The following is a 16,692-nucleotide window of genomic DNA, read 5'->3' as shown; positions in this document are numbered from 1 at the left end:
TGGGAGAAGCCTGAGAACGTGGGGGTTCGGCAGGGCACCTGGAGCACCCCCCTACTCGTGGGGAATCCTTTTTTTTTAGGGCTCCAGAGCGAGTGGGGTGAGTGGCGCGGTGCTGCGAACTGAATGCTACTTTCGCGGAGTGAAGCCACGCAGCCATTGCCGGGGAGTGCTGACCTTTTTCCTGTGGATATTTGGATCTAAAGCAACTACCTGTGAGTAAAGTGAAGGAATTGGACTTTTAACAGTTGAATTCGGCTACGAACAGGGGAGGCGTAAAACAGGAAGTCTGCCTTCCTTTTTCTATAAATAGTGGGAAGCAAGGAGCTTTAAACTAAAGCCTGAAAGACTGCTTTTGACATTTTAATCTTCAGCATAAAACTAGTGAACCCCCCTTGATCGCAGGGGGAAAAGGGGGGAATTTCTGGACATTACTTCCTTGCAGGAAAAGAGAGTAAAAGTTAATGTTCCATCGCTCGGAACCTGGGAACGGCAGCCATTAAAATTGCTGCATTGTGGAGCTCCGCATTGACTGTGAATAGACCAACTAACTGTCAGTGAGTGAAACATTGTTTCAACTATCTTCTCTTGGCTTAAGAGTTACAACTTTGCTCTTGAACTAAAAAGCTTGTTACTAAATATACTGCTATAACTTGTTAGAGTAACTTTAAAGAGGAAAATAAAAAGAAAAGGATACTGTGGACTAATAATACAAGCACCAACTACTTCCCTCTAGAGGAGGATTTTGAAACTGTCATAAGGAGTGGAATTTCCCAGCCTCAAAGACAAAACCCTGGGAATTGTATTTGACCTTGAGAGCCTGGTGTGTTATGGCAGATGGGAGGGGAAAAATAGATTTATCACAGGAAAAGACAACTAGATCCGGCAGAATCTTTCGGAGAGCCTCTACATCTGGCCCTTCTGCTCCCTCTGCAGCTGTGTCAATGTATACTAAATCAAAAGGAGGAATGCCCTCAGAAGAAGATTGGGCTCTTGTTTTAAGTAAAATCAATAGTTCTTTGGAACAAATGAATAAAAAATTGGATCAAAATTCACAAAAATTGGACCAAAACACACAAAGTATAAAAAGTTTGGAACAAAAAGTCAGTTCTAATACAGAAGCTATTGAGACACTAGTTAAGGAATCCAACTCAACTAGACAGACTGCAGAGGAAGCTAAGGAAAAGATTGCTACGGTAGAAGCGAAAGTAGCTCAATTGGAAACAGAGGTCCCGAATGTGTGGAAACAAGTACATGACCAAAAACAGATGCTTTCTATGTATGAGCTCAAGGAGAAACAGATAAATTTAAGAATTCGGGGAGTACCTGAACTAGAAAAAGACTCCTTGATAGACTTTCTTACAGAGGAATTCGCAACCTTTTGGAAACTGGACCTACAAAAAGAGGAGTTTAAAATTGTGAGAGCCTTCAGATTGGGAAGAGGTGGGAAGAAGGAGAAGAACAGAATAAGAGACTGTTTGATTACACTCAGATCGAAGGAAGAGAGGGACAAAATTTTGAATTGGCATTATGAGGAGGCCTTGACAATACACAAATTTAGAGTGGAGATATTTAAAGATATTCCCAAATATCTCTTAGATTTGAGATTCAATTATAGAGATTTGGTTGATCTGTTGAGAAGGAACAGAATTAACTTTCGGTGGGAATTCCCTCAAGGCCTATCTTTCAGCTTTAAAGGAAGAAAAATAAAGATAAGATCATTGGAGGATAAAATAAAGTTCTTGCACAATTACGAAGAAGACCTACAGAAGGGAATCGGAAAAGAGCCAACATCACCGGAAAGAGGGTCACCAGACAGAGGATTGGAGCAAAGAGTACGGAAGAGAGCATCACCAAAAAAAGATACTTTGGCTACTTTGGACATTTCATCATTGTCTTTTGGACTGGACCCCCCCCCCCCCGACAAGGAGTTAACGTTACTACCAACAGAAGAGGAATAAGAGCTGGGGGCAGTAGGGGGGGCACCAAAGTAGCTACAGGATGACGCTCCAGGCCCTGAGTTGGAATGTCCATGGCCTCAACATTTCGGAGAAAAGGCAACGAGTGTTTCATTTATTGAAAAAAAGAACAATTGGACTTAATTTGTCTACAAGAAACACATGTGACAAGACTACACAGGAAATTATTAAGTAATAAGAAATTAGGCCAAGAATTTATTTCATCAGATAAAGTCAAAAAAAGAGGAGTGGTACTCTATCCAAAGGAGAACCTATCACCCAAATTTATCTTCAAAGATGAACAAGGAAGACTGGTAGCAATTGAAATTCAGTTACAAGGAGATAGATATTTGGTGATAGGTATCTATGCACCAAATGAAGGGAAATCGGAATTCTTCAAAAAGCTACATGAAATCTTGATGGACTATATGGATTATAACATGATTTTGATGGGAGACATGAATGGTGTCGTATCTACAAATATGGACAAGGCGCAAAGACAAACAATTACCAAGGATGGAAGACTACCAAAAACATTTTTTGATATGACTGATAACTTGGACTTGATTGGCGTTTGGAGAATGAAGAATCCCCTGGGAAGAGAGGGAACTTTCTTCTCGGAGGCAAAAATGACATGGACAAGAATCCACCAAATCTGGGTAACTAGAGGACTGGCCCCAAAGATCAGTAAGGCTGAAATTTGCCCAAAAACCTGCTCTGACCACAATGCGGTGAAGATGGAAATGAAATTAATGCCAACTGGTTCCTTCAGATGGAGGATGAATGACTCTTTATTCAGGAATGATGAATTTATTAAAAAGGCCTAAAAAACTTTGAAAGATTATTTTGAGATAAATATGAATACTTCAGTGGAAAAAAGAGTAATCTGGGATGCAAGTAAAGCCGTAATGAGAGGTTTTTTGATACAACAGAATGCAATTAAGAAGAAAAGGCAAAATGAGAAAAAAGACAAAATTATGGAAAAAATAAAGGAAGGAGAGAAGAAATTGAGGGTGAAACCAAAGTCCCAGGAGATCTTAAAAGAAATAAAGTTTTATCAAGTACAATATATGAAATTGATGAACCAGGAAATAGAATGGAAGATTAAACAGATGAGACAAAAGACATTTGAATCGGCAAATAAGTGTGGGAAACTGCTGGCTTGGCAATTGAAAAAAAGACAAAAATTAAATACTATTACGAATCTGGAAGTGGAAGGAAAGAATATACAGAATCCAGTTGAAATTAGAAGGTGCTTCCAGAGGTATTTTAAACAATTATATACACAAGAAAAGCAGAACGAAATGGACATTGATAAATTCTTGAAAATAAATGGACTTCAAAAAATTTCCCAAGAAAACAAATTAATGTTGGATTACAAAATAACGGATCAGGAAGTAGAAGGGGCCATTCAGAATATGCAACTAGGTAAATCTCCAGGACCGGATGGACTGACTTCTAGATACTATAGAACTTTGAAAGAATGGTTAATACAACCATTAAAGGAAGTCTGCAATGAAATATTGGAAGGGAAAAGGGCACCTGAATTGTGGAAAGAAGCATATATTACACTCATACCAAAATCAGAGTCTGAAAAGACGCAACTTAAGAATTACCGCCCCATATCACTTCTTAATGTGGATTACAAAATTTTTGCAGATATTTTGGCTAAAAGACTAAAAAAGGTGTTAGCAGAAGAAATTCATAAAGACCAAGCGGGCTTTCTCCCGGGCAGGCATTTGTCTGATAATACGAGGAATATAATTAACATTTTAGAAAAGCTACAAGTGAAGATTAATACCAAAGCAGTTTTGATTTTTGTGGACGCGGAGAAAGCCTTTGACAATATTTCCTGGAGTTTTATGAAGAAGAATTTATTAGGGATGGGGGTTGGTAAAAGTTTTGGAAATGGTATAGGTGCAATTTATTCAGAACAAAGGGCTAAACTAATTGTGAATAATGTAGTGACGGAAGAATTTAGGATTGAGAAAGGAACACGACAAGGTTGCCCAATTTCTCCATTGCTTTTTATTTCGGTCCTGGAGGTTTTGCTAAATATGATTAGAAGGGACCAATTGGTTAAAGGTATACAAGTGGGTTCTAAACAGTACAAATTGAAAGCATTTCAGATGATTTAGTACTGACTTTACAGGAGCCAGAATCGAGCACGAAAAGAGTATTAGAATTGATTCAAGAATTTGGTCAGGTAGCAGGTTTTAAGTTGAATAAGATGAAAACTAAATTCCTGGAGAAAAATCTGAATGTGATTGAGAGAGAGAAGTTTCAGAGAGAGACAGGTTTGACACTGGTTAAGAAAGTGAAATACTTAGGGGTTAATATGACTGCTAAAAATGTGAATTTATACAAGGATAACTATGAAAAATGTTGGACTGAAGTGAAAAAAGACTTAGAAATATGGTCAAATTTGAAGTTATCGCTGCTAGGCTGAATTGCTGTGATAAAAATGAATGTATTGCCAAGGATGTTATTTCTGTTCCAATCACTGCAAATCTTGGACAAAATGGACTGTTTCAAGAAGTGGCAGAGAGATATTTCCAGATTTGTCTGGCAGGGCAAGAAGCCCGGCATAAAATTTAAGATTTTAACTGAGGCTAAAGAAAGAGGTGGATTTGCCCTGCCAGACTTAAAACTTTACTATGAATCAGCCGCTTTTTGCTGGCTGAGAGAATGGATGCTTCTTGAAAATACAGACGTTTTGGATTTGGAAGGTTTTAATAATGTATTTGGTTGGCATGCATATTTGTGGTATGATAAGGTCAAAGCACACAAAGCGTTCAAAAACCATATTGTAAGGAAAGCACTGTTTAATGTCTGGATAAGATACAAGGATTTGTTAGAAAATAAAACCCCAAGATGGCTGTCACCTATGGAGGCAAAGGCTCAGAAAAAACTCAATATGGAGGCCTAATGGCCGAAGTATTGGGAAATCTTGGAACAAGAGGGTGACAGATTAAAATTACAGAGTTTTGAAAAATTAAAAAACAAAGTGCGAGATTGGCTCCATTATTACCAAATAATGGAGGCATACAATCAGGACAAAAAAATAGGTTTTCAAGTGGAAAAATCAAAGTTGGAAACAGAATTGTTAGACCCTAAAGTTAAGAATTTGTCAAGAATGTATAACTTGCTACTGAAATGGAATACCCAGGACGAAATGGTGAAATCTGCTATGATTAAATGGGCACAGGATGTTGGACATAACATTATGATGGCTGACTGGGAACAGTTATGGACCACTGGTATGAAGTTTACGGCATGTAATGCCTTAAAAGAGAACTTAATGAAAATGATTTACAGGTGGTACATAACACCAGTCAAGCTTGCAAAAATCTACCATTTGCCTGATAATAAATGTTGGAAATGCAATGAAACTGAAGGCACTTTCTTTCACCTTTGGTGGACATGCCCAAAGTTTAAGGCATTCTGGGAGATGATCTATAATGAAATGAAAAAGGTATTTAAATATACCTTCTTAAAGAAACCAGAGGCCTTTCTCCTGGGCATGGTGGGCCAATTGGTGCCAAAGAAGGATAGAGTTTTTTTAATGTATGCGACAACAGCAGCAAGAATACCCATCACAAAGCACTGGAAGACACAAGACCTACCTACCAGGGAAGAATGGCAGATGAAGCTGATGGATTATATGGAAGTGGCGGAAATGACTGGCAGAATCCGAGACCAGGGAGAAGAGTCGGTGGAAGAAGATTGGAAAAAATTCAAAGCTTATTTACAGAAATACTCTAAAATTAATGAACGCTAGAAAGATGCTGGAAAGAAGTTACATGACTTTAGTAGAAATATTATAAAGAATTAAGTATGAATAGATTGACATTGGGTAAAGAAGTAAATTTAAGTCTAAAATTTCGTTAAATTAAATCATGGAACTAAATTTGTGAAAGAGGGAAAGGACTTGCTAGAACATTTAATTGAACTAGAATACAAAAAAGGAGGTGTGAGGAAGTCGAGGAAATAAGCTAATGAAAGATAAGGATATGAAAATATGGGATTCTTTTGTATGTTTGTTTGTTCCTTTGGGTTTTTTTTTCTTTTTTTAAAATGCTTTTGGTTTTTTTTCTTCTTTTTGTATTGTTGATGCTTTGTATATTTATCTTTTGTTTCTCTTTTCTTTTTTGTAATGTTTAAACTTTAATAAATATTTTATTTAAAAAAAAGGGCTAACTGCAAGGATGACATTACTGTACCTTTTAAAATAAGGCCAATCTCACATAACACAGCTTTCCTAAACAATTTGACTTAAGGACATTGCCTCCATATATGCAGATATGTTCCTATATCTTGATATCCTCTCCAGCACCTTTGTGAGGAATCCAGAACCATATGTGATCATCTTTGTGGAGATAAACATCACTTACAGATCCTTTTTGGAAAACGTATAAATTTGCATACACTGCAAAGAGGTAGAAGGGTAATATAAGCAGGGATAACTTAGATATTTATATCTGCAGCCCCGATTCACACTAAAGCAAGCACACGCATGTAGCGTGGTGGTGGTAAATAAACCAATAAAGCTCTAGTATAGATAGATAGCTATTGAAATATTTGGAATATTTTTTTTCTAATACAAAAGAATGGTCATCACAGTTTTTAATTCAGTACAACAAATCCTCCTTGGGCAGAGGCTGAAGATAACTCCAATATCCGGCATTTAGAGACTCAAGAGTCTTTCAACATTATTAACAAGATGGATGGAATACAAATTAATCCATAATGTATCCCAAGGTATTCTTAAACATCTGTTGCTGTTTTTATTTCAGAAGTCAGGATCAGAGGTCTTTTTCTTTTTCTTTTGAGGAGGGGTAGGGGAAGAGAAAGAGAGAGACCATCTCTGAAGAATTACAGTGAGTCGGTGCGCGCTGTACATTTAGGAATATTTCATGTCTGGTTCTTCAATCCTAAAATTGTGCTTCAGCCGAAAGAATCTGACTCTCTGCCAGATCCCCACAGGGATGTGGTTGGCTCAGATTCCTCACCATCGCAGTAGACAGGACAAGGAAAGTTTGTAGTGAAACAGCTTGCAAGACTAAAATGGGATTGATGCATGCACCACAATGAAACGAGAGAGCCCCAGTCATACCAATCCAATGGGGGAATCATGTTTTGGGGAAGAACTTTTGTTAGAACTTTTCACACAGTATAGTTTTCTACTGGCAAGGAGGGCTTTTTTTTCTCCAAATGCAATCTAAACAATACACACTACACACCTTGGCTGCATAAGAATGGTTTTGCAGAAACCTCTGTAATGTCAGCTCTTGCTGGTACACTACCGCAACTCCCATTTCTTAGTGAAAATTAATTTGATTCCAGCCTAACAGAACACGTGGGAAGAAACACCTCCTTTCTCCAGAAACATGGAGTCAAAATTTAATGCACCTTTCTCTTCCAAATTACCTTTTAAAAAATTATTTAGCTAAGTATATTTTGAAGTCACCTGAGAAATTTGCTTCTCTTGAACCTCCATGGGCATTTCTCCAGAATAGGGACCTTTCTGAATTCACTCACTCAACTCTTAAACTAGGGTCTTATCAATTTGATCTTCAGTTTAAAGTGTTTATGCCTCTGTGTCCTGCCAACAATCTTGGTTGGGAAGTGTGAAGAAGAGTCAAAAAGCTTCTCCTCTCCCACTCATAGTCAAGTCCAACAGCCTCTCTCAGGCCACGGGGGGGGGGGGAGGAGAGATTTTAATAACTTTATAAGTTATGTGACTGTTGCTCAATTTGATCTTTTATGTCGTTTTTTATGTATTGTAACTTTGCAGTTATTTTTTATTGATTTAAAAGGTAAAGGTAAAGGGACCCCTGACCATTAGGTCCAGTCGTGGCCGACTCTGGGGTTGCGGTGCTCATCTCGCTTTCCTGGCCGTACAGCTTCCGGGTCATGTGGCCAGCATGACTAAGCCGCTTCTATGGAAATGCCGTTTACCTTCCCACCGGAGCTGTACCTATTTATCTACTTGCACTTTGATGTGCTTTCGAACTGCTAGGTTGGCAGGAGCAGGGACTGAGCAATGGGACCTCACCTCGTCTCAGGGATTCCAATTGCGATCTTCTGATCAGTAAGTCCTAGGCTCTGTGGTTTAACCCACAGCGCCACCCGCATCCCTTTATTGATTTATTAGTGATTTATTGTAATTGTTGAGAGTGAATTTCTGTTTAATTATTATTTGTTGATATTTTGAGAGTTAATTTTATTCTGTACTATTATATTCTAATGGATTATTGAATATTGATATAAGTTGCTTAAGTCACATTTTTTATTATGCCTTATCTGTATTGGATCGGATTGTTGTAAGATTTGTGATCTTTTACATTTTGCTGATAAACCACCTTGCGTATAGCAATGTGAAAAAGCAGTATGCAAATTAAAAGTGAAATGAAATGAAGCAGACTAAAATTCCAGTGGAATGTAAAGTTTTGGTGAGAGGGAGCTGAAGGGGGAATGTCTAAAAAGAGCCACCAGTCCTGCCTGCTTCTTCTCCCTTCAAAATGCAGCCCACCTGTATGCTGGCTTGATGTGAAGAAGAAGAAAAAGAAGAAGAAGAAGAAGAAGAAGAAGAAGAAGAAGAAGAAGAAGAAGAAGAGGAGGAGGAGTTTGGATTTGATATCCCGCCTTTCACTCCCCTTCAGGAGTCTCAAAGCGGCTAACATTCTCCCTTCCCTTCCTCCCCCACAACAAACACTCTGTGAGGTGAGTGGGGCTGAGAGACTTCAAAGAAGTGTGACTAGCCCAAGGTCACCCAGCAGCTGCATGTGGAGGAGCGGAGACACGAACCCGATTCCCCAGATTATGAGACTACCGCTCTTAACCACTACACCACACTGGCTCACTGTGCAGCCTCACCCTAAGCTCTTTGGCACCTTGACTATTAATAGAGTACAGTATTTTTGCACCCTCTGTGCCTAGCATCTCAATGGGCTGGGTGTCTGCTTATATACAAAAAAAAGTCTTCCTGTTATGTGCTAAATGTGGCCTCCGTGATCCTGTTTATGATGTGCAATTGTCAGGAATGTTGGCTCTCAACTCCAGCTCCATCTGTGCTTATACTATACAGGATATACTGGATACTAATTATTTTGTCAGCTCTTTTCCACCGAGAGGCAAATAATTATTGGTTTCTTTGGTGTTTCCCATGATAATCCATTATTATAGCTTGAGGAACCCATTTGAAGTAGGCATATCACTGCAACATACACTTACCTAAGACGGTATAATTATAATTTCAAAACCCTTAATGTTCACATCTTATGGAGAGTGAAAAAAAGAGGCTCCTCTGTAATTAATAACAAATACAATGAGACCACTTTTTTAAGAGTTACTTTTAGTTCCGCAAAAAATGTGCTACCCTTCCATTACAGCTGTCTCTCCTCCCTTTCTCCCCAGCAAGAGACTATTATATCACCACCTAGAAAAGGACACTATTCAGTTGATGAAAATAATGGGAGAGAGTTCAGACTTCCCCCATACCCCTTAGACACTCTCCATCCAGTTCCATGTCTTAAGAGACGTGTTCTCAGAATGACCAGTGCCATAGGTTTCCTCAACTGTCTTTTACAAAAAAAGTTGATTAAACTGGCACGATGAGCCTCACCTGCTTGCTTGCCATTCCAAAAGGATAAATATTTATTTGGGGAGTTAATAACTCTTGCGTGACAAATAGGAAGATGCAAGGTTGGACTTGGTGATCTTTCATAATATAGCACCTTGTACGAGGTCAAAATTTGGTGCCCCCAAATGGATCTTCTCAATTATTGATCTTCTCAATTTTGCACCCCCTCAGCTCAGCACCCTGTGCAGGGGAACTGTCTCCACCACCCGAAATCCAGTATATACCAGACAAGACAACGAGGCAACCAAACACTAGGTTTCTTCCTTTTCATAGTCATTCGATAACAGTGGTCCATTCACCATGGCTAAGGCATTCTGGCAAAGCATCTGATCTCTGCATGTCATGGCACCTCATCTGAAGATATGAAGTGGAGGTTGCCTACATGTGTGGACAAGTGCCTCCCTAGTATGTGCTCCCTGCTTTTAGGACAAGACATGGTTTTCACATAGAGCAAAGGACCATGGGCGGGTGACAACCTTTTAGAAGAACCTAAAATGTTTTGAATGCCAATTCAGTGGTACCTTGGTTCTCAAACTTAATCCATTATTGGCTCAGTAATCTGCAGGGTATTTGAGGCATAGGTTGTGACAGACCGCCATGAAATCCAAATCTAATATGAGATTCAGCGGTACTTTGGTTCTCAAACTTAAACCGTTCTGGAAGTCCGTTCCAAAACCAAACCCTTCCAAAACCAAGGTGTGCTTTCCCATAGAAAGTAATGAAAAATGGATTAATCCGTTCCAGACTTTTAAAAACAACCCCTAAAACAGCAATTTAACATGGATTTTACTATCTAACAAGCCCATTGATCCATAAAATGAAAGCAATAATCAGTGTGCTGTACTATAAAATAAACAAGACAGTATTGTAGATGATAAAAATTAAAATTAATTTTTCTTCTGATGATAGTCATTGTTTGGATGGGGGGCTTTTATCCATTTCCACAGTCACACAATCAAGCAATCAATCAGTAGCTGAACTGGGTTCTGCACAATCACAAAAACAAATTAACTGAAAAAAGCCTCAAAAACCAAAACGCAAAATAAATAGCAAAAACAAAAGCATCAGACTTAATCCTTTCTGGAAGTCCGTTTGACTTCCGAAATGTTCGAAAACCAAGGCGCAGCTTCTGATTGGTGTAGGCACCCCAGAAACAATAGCCAACAACTTCATCGAAAACTGGAACATTTACTTCTGGGTTTTCGGATTTGGGAACCAAGGGGTTTGAATACCAAGGCGCCTGAGAACCAAGGTACCACTGTTCACCTCCATACTTCCCATCTATGTTCTGCTGGTGTCCTTATATGCTACTGGAAAATTGATATTGTAGCTTTGCATGAGGAATGACCACAAATGTCCAGAGAGGCAACGGCTTTCTCATTCCTATCATAGTGATAGTGACGAGATGGTTGGATAGTGTTCTCGAAGCTACCAGCATGAGTTTGACCAAACTGCAGGAGGCAGTGGAAGACAGGAGTGCCTGGCGTGCTCTGGTCCATGGGGTCACGAAGAGTCGGACACGACTCAACAACAACATCATAGTGATATGTCTCAGGATGAAAGTCCGGGAGTTTAGTACACACCAGGCTTTACACATCTTGTTCTAGTGTGAGCCATTAAAAATCTTCAAAGAGCTATTTCTTATTTTTTTCTGAGTGCCACAATCAGGAGCTGCTTAGACAGTAGTGGGTCTAGGCTCAAACACGCACCCGGCATGCAGAGAGATAAACCTGAGCCATTGTGAGTTAGCACTTATTTTAGTTTTCCGATTTCCTGTGGGGGGGGGGGAGAGGGGAGAAAAGCGCTGTATTTTGGTAAGCTTACATGGTGATAACATTGTTTAAGGCACAATGCATTTTCTCATTTGTAATCATATTGCTTATTCATTATTAGGCTGTTCGTATTCAATCTAGGAAACGTTTCTTCTGTATTATTCCTTTGCACATCCCTCCTCCCCCTCCCCACCTCCAAAAAACCCTGCAAGGAATCTGTGGGGAGCAAATCCTTTTCAGCAAAAGACACAGATCATTATCATCCTCCTTACTTTCTTCTTATTGAATAGGCCAGAATGAAATGGTGACAGATTGCATTAATCTTGGGACATATTCCATTGCTTTCAAATTTAGTGAGCATATTCAGAAGGTGTGTTTTTTATTCAGACTAATACTATTCAAATCAAATCTGCTTCCATGTTTCTGTGTGGATGATGCATATTGTTTTGTCACTTTTCTCATTCTCTGCATAATCACAACCTACTGTTTGGCTTTCCTTTGTGTTCTGCTACCGGTAGTTTTATTCTTCTTTCTCAACTTTTAACTTAAGAGATGCATGCTCCCTAACAGCAGATAGTCTGTCTGCCCCACCTCACTCCCACCAAAAAACCCCCCTTACCATTCTGAATTATTGTTTTGGATTCTTGCTGCAAATGTTCTTCTGCATCCCATCAACCTTATAGTTCCCCCACTAAAACAGATTTTGTTTAACTATGTACTACTATTTCAGAGAGGGACGGGGGTGGCAATGTGGGTTAAACCACAGAGCCTAGGACTTGCCAATCAGAAGGTCGGCGGTTTGAATCCCTGCGACAGGGTGAGCTCCCGTTGCTCGGTCCCTGCTCCTGCCAACCTAGCAGTTCGAAAGCACATCAAGTGCAAGTAGATAAATAGGTACCACTCCGGCGGGAAGGTAAACGGTGTTTCCGTGCGCTGTTCTGGTTCGCCAGAAGCGGCTTAGTCATGCTGGTCACATGACCCGGAAGCTGTACGCCGGCTCCCTCGGCCAATAAAGCGAGATGAGCACAGCAACCCCAGAGTCGTCCGCGACTGGACCTAATGGTCTGGGGTCCCTTTACCTTTACTATTTCAGAAATTGGGTGGGTGGGGATTGTGGACTCTTAAAAAATAAATAAAAACACATTGTGCTTACAGTACATCCATAAGCATTCATGTTTCTCTTTCATTAAAAAAGTCAGTGTTTGAAAATAGAGATGAGGGAAGAGGGAGAAGCTTATCATCCCCCAAAGTCCTAACTATTGCACATCTTTCTCCATTAAAATGACTGGATGATCCATTTGATATTTCCTGTTTTGTACAACACAGTTGCTTTACACAGTATCATGAATAAAGCACCACTGGGTTTCCTGTAACAGCTGGAAAATCAAATGCTTGTTCTTTTTTATCTGATAATAATTTTTATTAGTTTTTAATTACAACAATCCAATAATAGCCTTATTATAACAATGCCAAATTAGAATACAATTACAAATCTAATGCTTGTTCTAAGACTTCATTAGACACACCTGTAAATATTGGATTTTCTACTGCAGAAGACCAAAAAAATCAGATGTTGGTGTCTTCTCTAGTTTCTTGTTCATCACATAATAATCCATTTCTCAAGAAGTGTTTTTCAGGGGCAAAAAATATGCAGTAGATCTTTTTTCCCCTAAAAAATGTTTAGGGGTACTCTCATTTTGACTCAAGAAAATCACCATTTTATAGTTCAAATCGGGGAAAATAAATACAGTAAATGGACAAAAGTACAAAGATTCACAAAATGTTTAGGGGTATGTGTACCCCTGCGTCCCCCCAGAAAAAAAGCACTGGGACCATGTAAAAAACTAGACAAAACCCAAGTACTTAGTCGCCATTGATAGATTCTATGATAAAATGTTGTGTGTACACAGCCTGTTAATTAGATTGTGGCCCCAGTTTACCCAACTATTCTTGCGCCTTCTCTCATTATTCTGTTGTATGCACACAAATCATTTTCCTCTGATTTTTAAGTGCCTCCAGTAATTCATCATATATTCTTGAATCTGATAGAAGGTAAGTTAGTTCAGAACCGAACTCACCATTTTTAAATCACTGTGGGCAGAGCTTCACAAAATATAAACTATCTATGTCTCTCTGCTTTTTAGTTGTTTAACTTAATTTAAATTAGGGTGATGTTAGGTCTTAAAAATTGCATTTTCCATTTGGCATCTCTATTTGGTCAGGTATGATGCTGTCGAAAGTTGGATAGGATTAAAGCTTTAAGATTTACCCTCAAATAATAGCTAATTGGAATTTCCTTGTATTTCTGAATAACAATTAGGGAAAACTGTTGCCAATGGAATTTATACCCAAGTAAAAGTTCTTTTATTCCTGTGAAATCCTGTCCTCAGCTCTGCAAAGTTATAACTATCTTTCCTGTCACACTGAATGAAGGACATTATAATTGGGGGACGATTCCGATGTCTAAATTTTAGGCATTTTTTTCCCCTGCTCAGTTTTCATTTCTCAGATCAGACCTCAAAGTGACAACTCAATCTGTTGTGTGACTTATCATTTTTCCAACTGAAAATATGTGGCCTGATCCTGCCTTGTGCATGTTAACTGAGTGCTCTGCTCACTTCAAAACAAAATTATTCTCAGCTGCATTGTCCCAAGACGCTAGTGAACAAAAGGCAAGAATAAAGCTTTCAGCTTTTTCAAAGGCTAACAACATTTGGATTTGAGTTACCCGTGTCTCTTTCCCTCCAGCCTAGATGGAACTGCCAATTTGGAACTGAACCTACTAGTAATTCAGTTGCATTTAGGAACTGTGAAGCTTATAAGAGATTTCAAAGTCCAATGCACCTATGTACAGATGATATTTCTGGCACTTTGTTTATGATATAATACAGAGCCCAGCTGTGGCTGATTTGATTTGAATTCAATGGAAATATTGGCTCTAGCTGAAAGGGTTGAGGAACATGACCATGGTATTCCTTGAAAAACAGTGATAATTTTCAGGTGTATTTATTTCCTTTCTCACCCATCCACCAAATCAGTGTAGCTCTTGCAATATCAGTCCATTACTACATTGCAACATCTTGAGTGTTCAGAGGAGGAGTCCAAAGTCAATGTGATGATACAGAGCAGATGATATCTATGCAGAAGGTCCTAGGCATTTCTGGTAGGAAGGATCAGGTAGAAGATGATGTGGTTCTCTGTCTGAGACCTCCTAGTCAATATAGACAGTACAAGGCTAGATGGACCAGATGGAGAATAAGGCAGGTTTGTTGTTCCATTGTCTTCATCCAGCAGTTTCCTCAGTGCTGAGTGGGGTTTCTCAGAGGATTTTTGATATTGCGTTTCAAGGACATTTTTATGGTAACTCTCATAGAACAGGGCCATTCTAGGACAATAGCGCTTCGGACCCCGGGGAACTTACCAGTTTGTATGGGCTGGGCTGCCTCTCAGTGTTATTCTTTGGAGGTTCACGCCCGTCTCAGTTGGTGTAAATTCCCTGGGGCGAGTCTCATAAATAGGAGGTGGAGCTGGCAGCAGCCAGGCAGTCGGCACAGGAGCTTCACCCACCCAACCCTCCCTTTGTTTAATGTTTCCTGTTTGCAGGTTAACCTTTTTTCTTCATGTTAGTGGGCGCTACTGTGGTCTTTTGACTGGTTGCTGTTGAAGAGCCGGGAAGAAAATTTCCTACATTGGCAGGTCTTATCTTCCCCATAGCAATTCATCACAACTTTGGTGGTTTAAGGCCTTGGGTGGAATCCTTTAGTTTTTTCTTCCCTAAAATGGGAGGGTGTGTGTGAAGTGGTGACTCACCCCCCTGCAGCAGCAATTCCAGGGTCCCCTCTTAAAAGGGTTGTAATATGGGTGTCACTGGCCATACACTGAAAGGTTGTCAGTGAACTACCCTAAGTGCAGGGAATTTGGGGTGGGCTGCCTGTGTACACATCTTGCAGAGCACCCCCATATACCATTTACCCTGAGGAGCCCCAGTTCCTGGGAGGGATACAGGCCTAATGCCTAAGCCAAGATCTTCTTACATTTGAAGTCTAATAAAGCTGTGGCCAAATTTTAATTCCATAACACGTTGTCAGAGTCATTATTCCTTTCTGGTGGTCTCTGAGGGCTGGGTCGGTCACCGCCTGGTCACACAATAACAAAATAAAACAACCAGAACATTTAGAACCTACTACTCACCTAGGACTTGCCGATCAGAAGGTCGGCGGTTCGAATCCCCGCGACGGGGTGAGCTCCTGTTGCTCGGTTCCAGCTCCTGTCAACCTGGCAGTTCAAAAGCACGTCAAAGTGCAAGTAGATAAATAGGTACCGCTCCGGCGGGAAGGTAAATGGCGTTTCCGTGCACTGCTCTGGTTCACCAGAAGTGGCTTAGTCATGCTGGCCACATGACCCGGAAGCTGTACGCCGGCTCCCTTGCCAATAGAGCGAGATGAGCACCGCAACCACAGAGTCGGTCACGACTGGACCTAATGGTCAAGGGTCCCTTTACCTTTACCTTTACTCACCTTCCCACCAAACTGCTGGTTGTTTCTGTCCCATCAGCATCACCCCAATAGAGGTCATATATATCTAATTTTCTCATCACATACCATCCATATTCAGTGGACAAATGTGCTTTATATGTATGAGTCTGCAGACACAGAGCAATTAGAAAACTGACACTAGAAAAAAATATCCCTCTCTGTTTGGCCTGTGAACAAGCTGTTACCTGGCTTTTCATCCACCCTCTTGAAAATAAATCTGTATGACAATTCCAAACTGAAAAGAAAGGTCAGATCTTTAAAAGCTATGTTCATAATTGCCATTTGTTGCCCATTTTGTGTCCTTATCTGGATTGTGCCTAGGGCAGGTGGCCCTGTCACTGCATCCTATTATATGACAAGGTTCATTATAGTCCTCTAACTTCTTTGCACTCACCCATTTAATTAGCAGAGAACACAACTGTGCAAAGAAGAAAAGAGAGAAAGAAGCAAGTCAGACAGATTGAGTCATTTGCCATCCTTTTCCTGCTGCACAAATCATTATGTGAATTAATGACAATTTAAAACAAAAATAACTGGGCATTACTTTATTTTCAAAAGGGGTATTGGCTAGGGTTACCAGATGACCCCGGTTTCCAGGGATAGTCCCCGGATTTGCAAATCTGTCCCAGGGCAAATTCTGTCCCCGAAATGTCACCAGATTTGCAAATCTGTCCCCGGGAAATGTGGCAGCGGCAGCCTCAGCAGCCCGGAGCCAGCCTGGCAGCGCAGTTGGCTCTGGCTGGCATCAGGAGCTGCTCGCTGCTGTGGCGCCCGGAATTTTCCTC

At 40.1% G+C, this 16,692-nt stretch overlaps 1 long non-coding RNA gene across 1 annotated transcript in view; it reads left to right on the top strand.

Moving 5' to 3' along the window:
* The window catches only part of LOC308480652, a 319,498-nt gene that overhangs the window by 164,829 nt on the left and 137,977 nt on the right, over positions 1-16,692 (top strand). The gene's annotated exons all lie outside the window — the stretch shown is intronic.

The sequence above is a fragment of the Podarcis pityusensis genome (assembly GCF_964106645.2).
Source record: "Podarcis pityusensis genome assembly, chromosome: 6".
NCBI classification, from domain to species: domain Eukaryota; kingdom Metazoa; phylum Chordata; class Lepidosauria; order Squamata; family Lacertidae; genus Podarcis; species Podarcis pityusensis.
The sequence above is the reverse complement of the archived record's forward strand: the minus strand, read 5'-3'. Positions and strand labels throughout refer to the sequence as shown.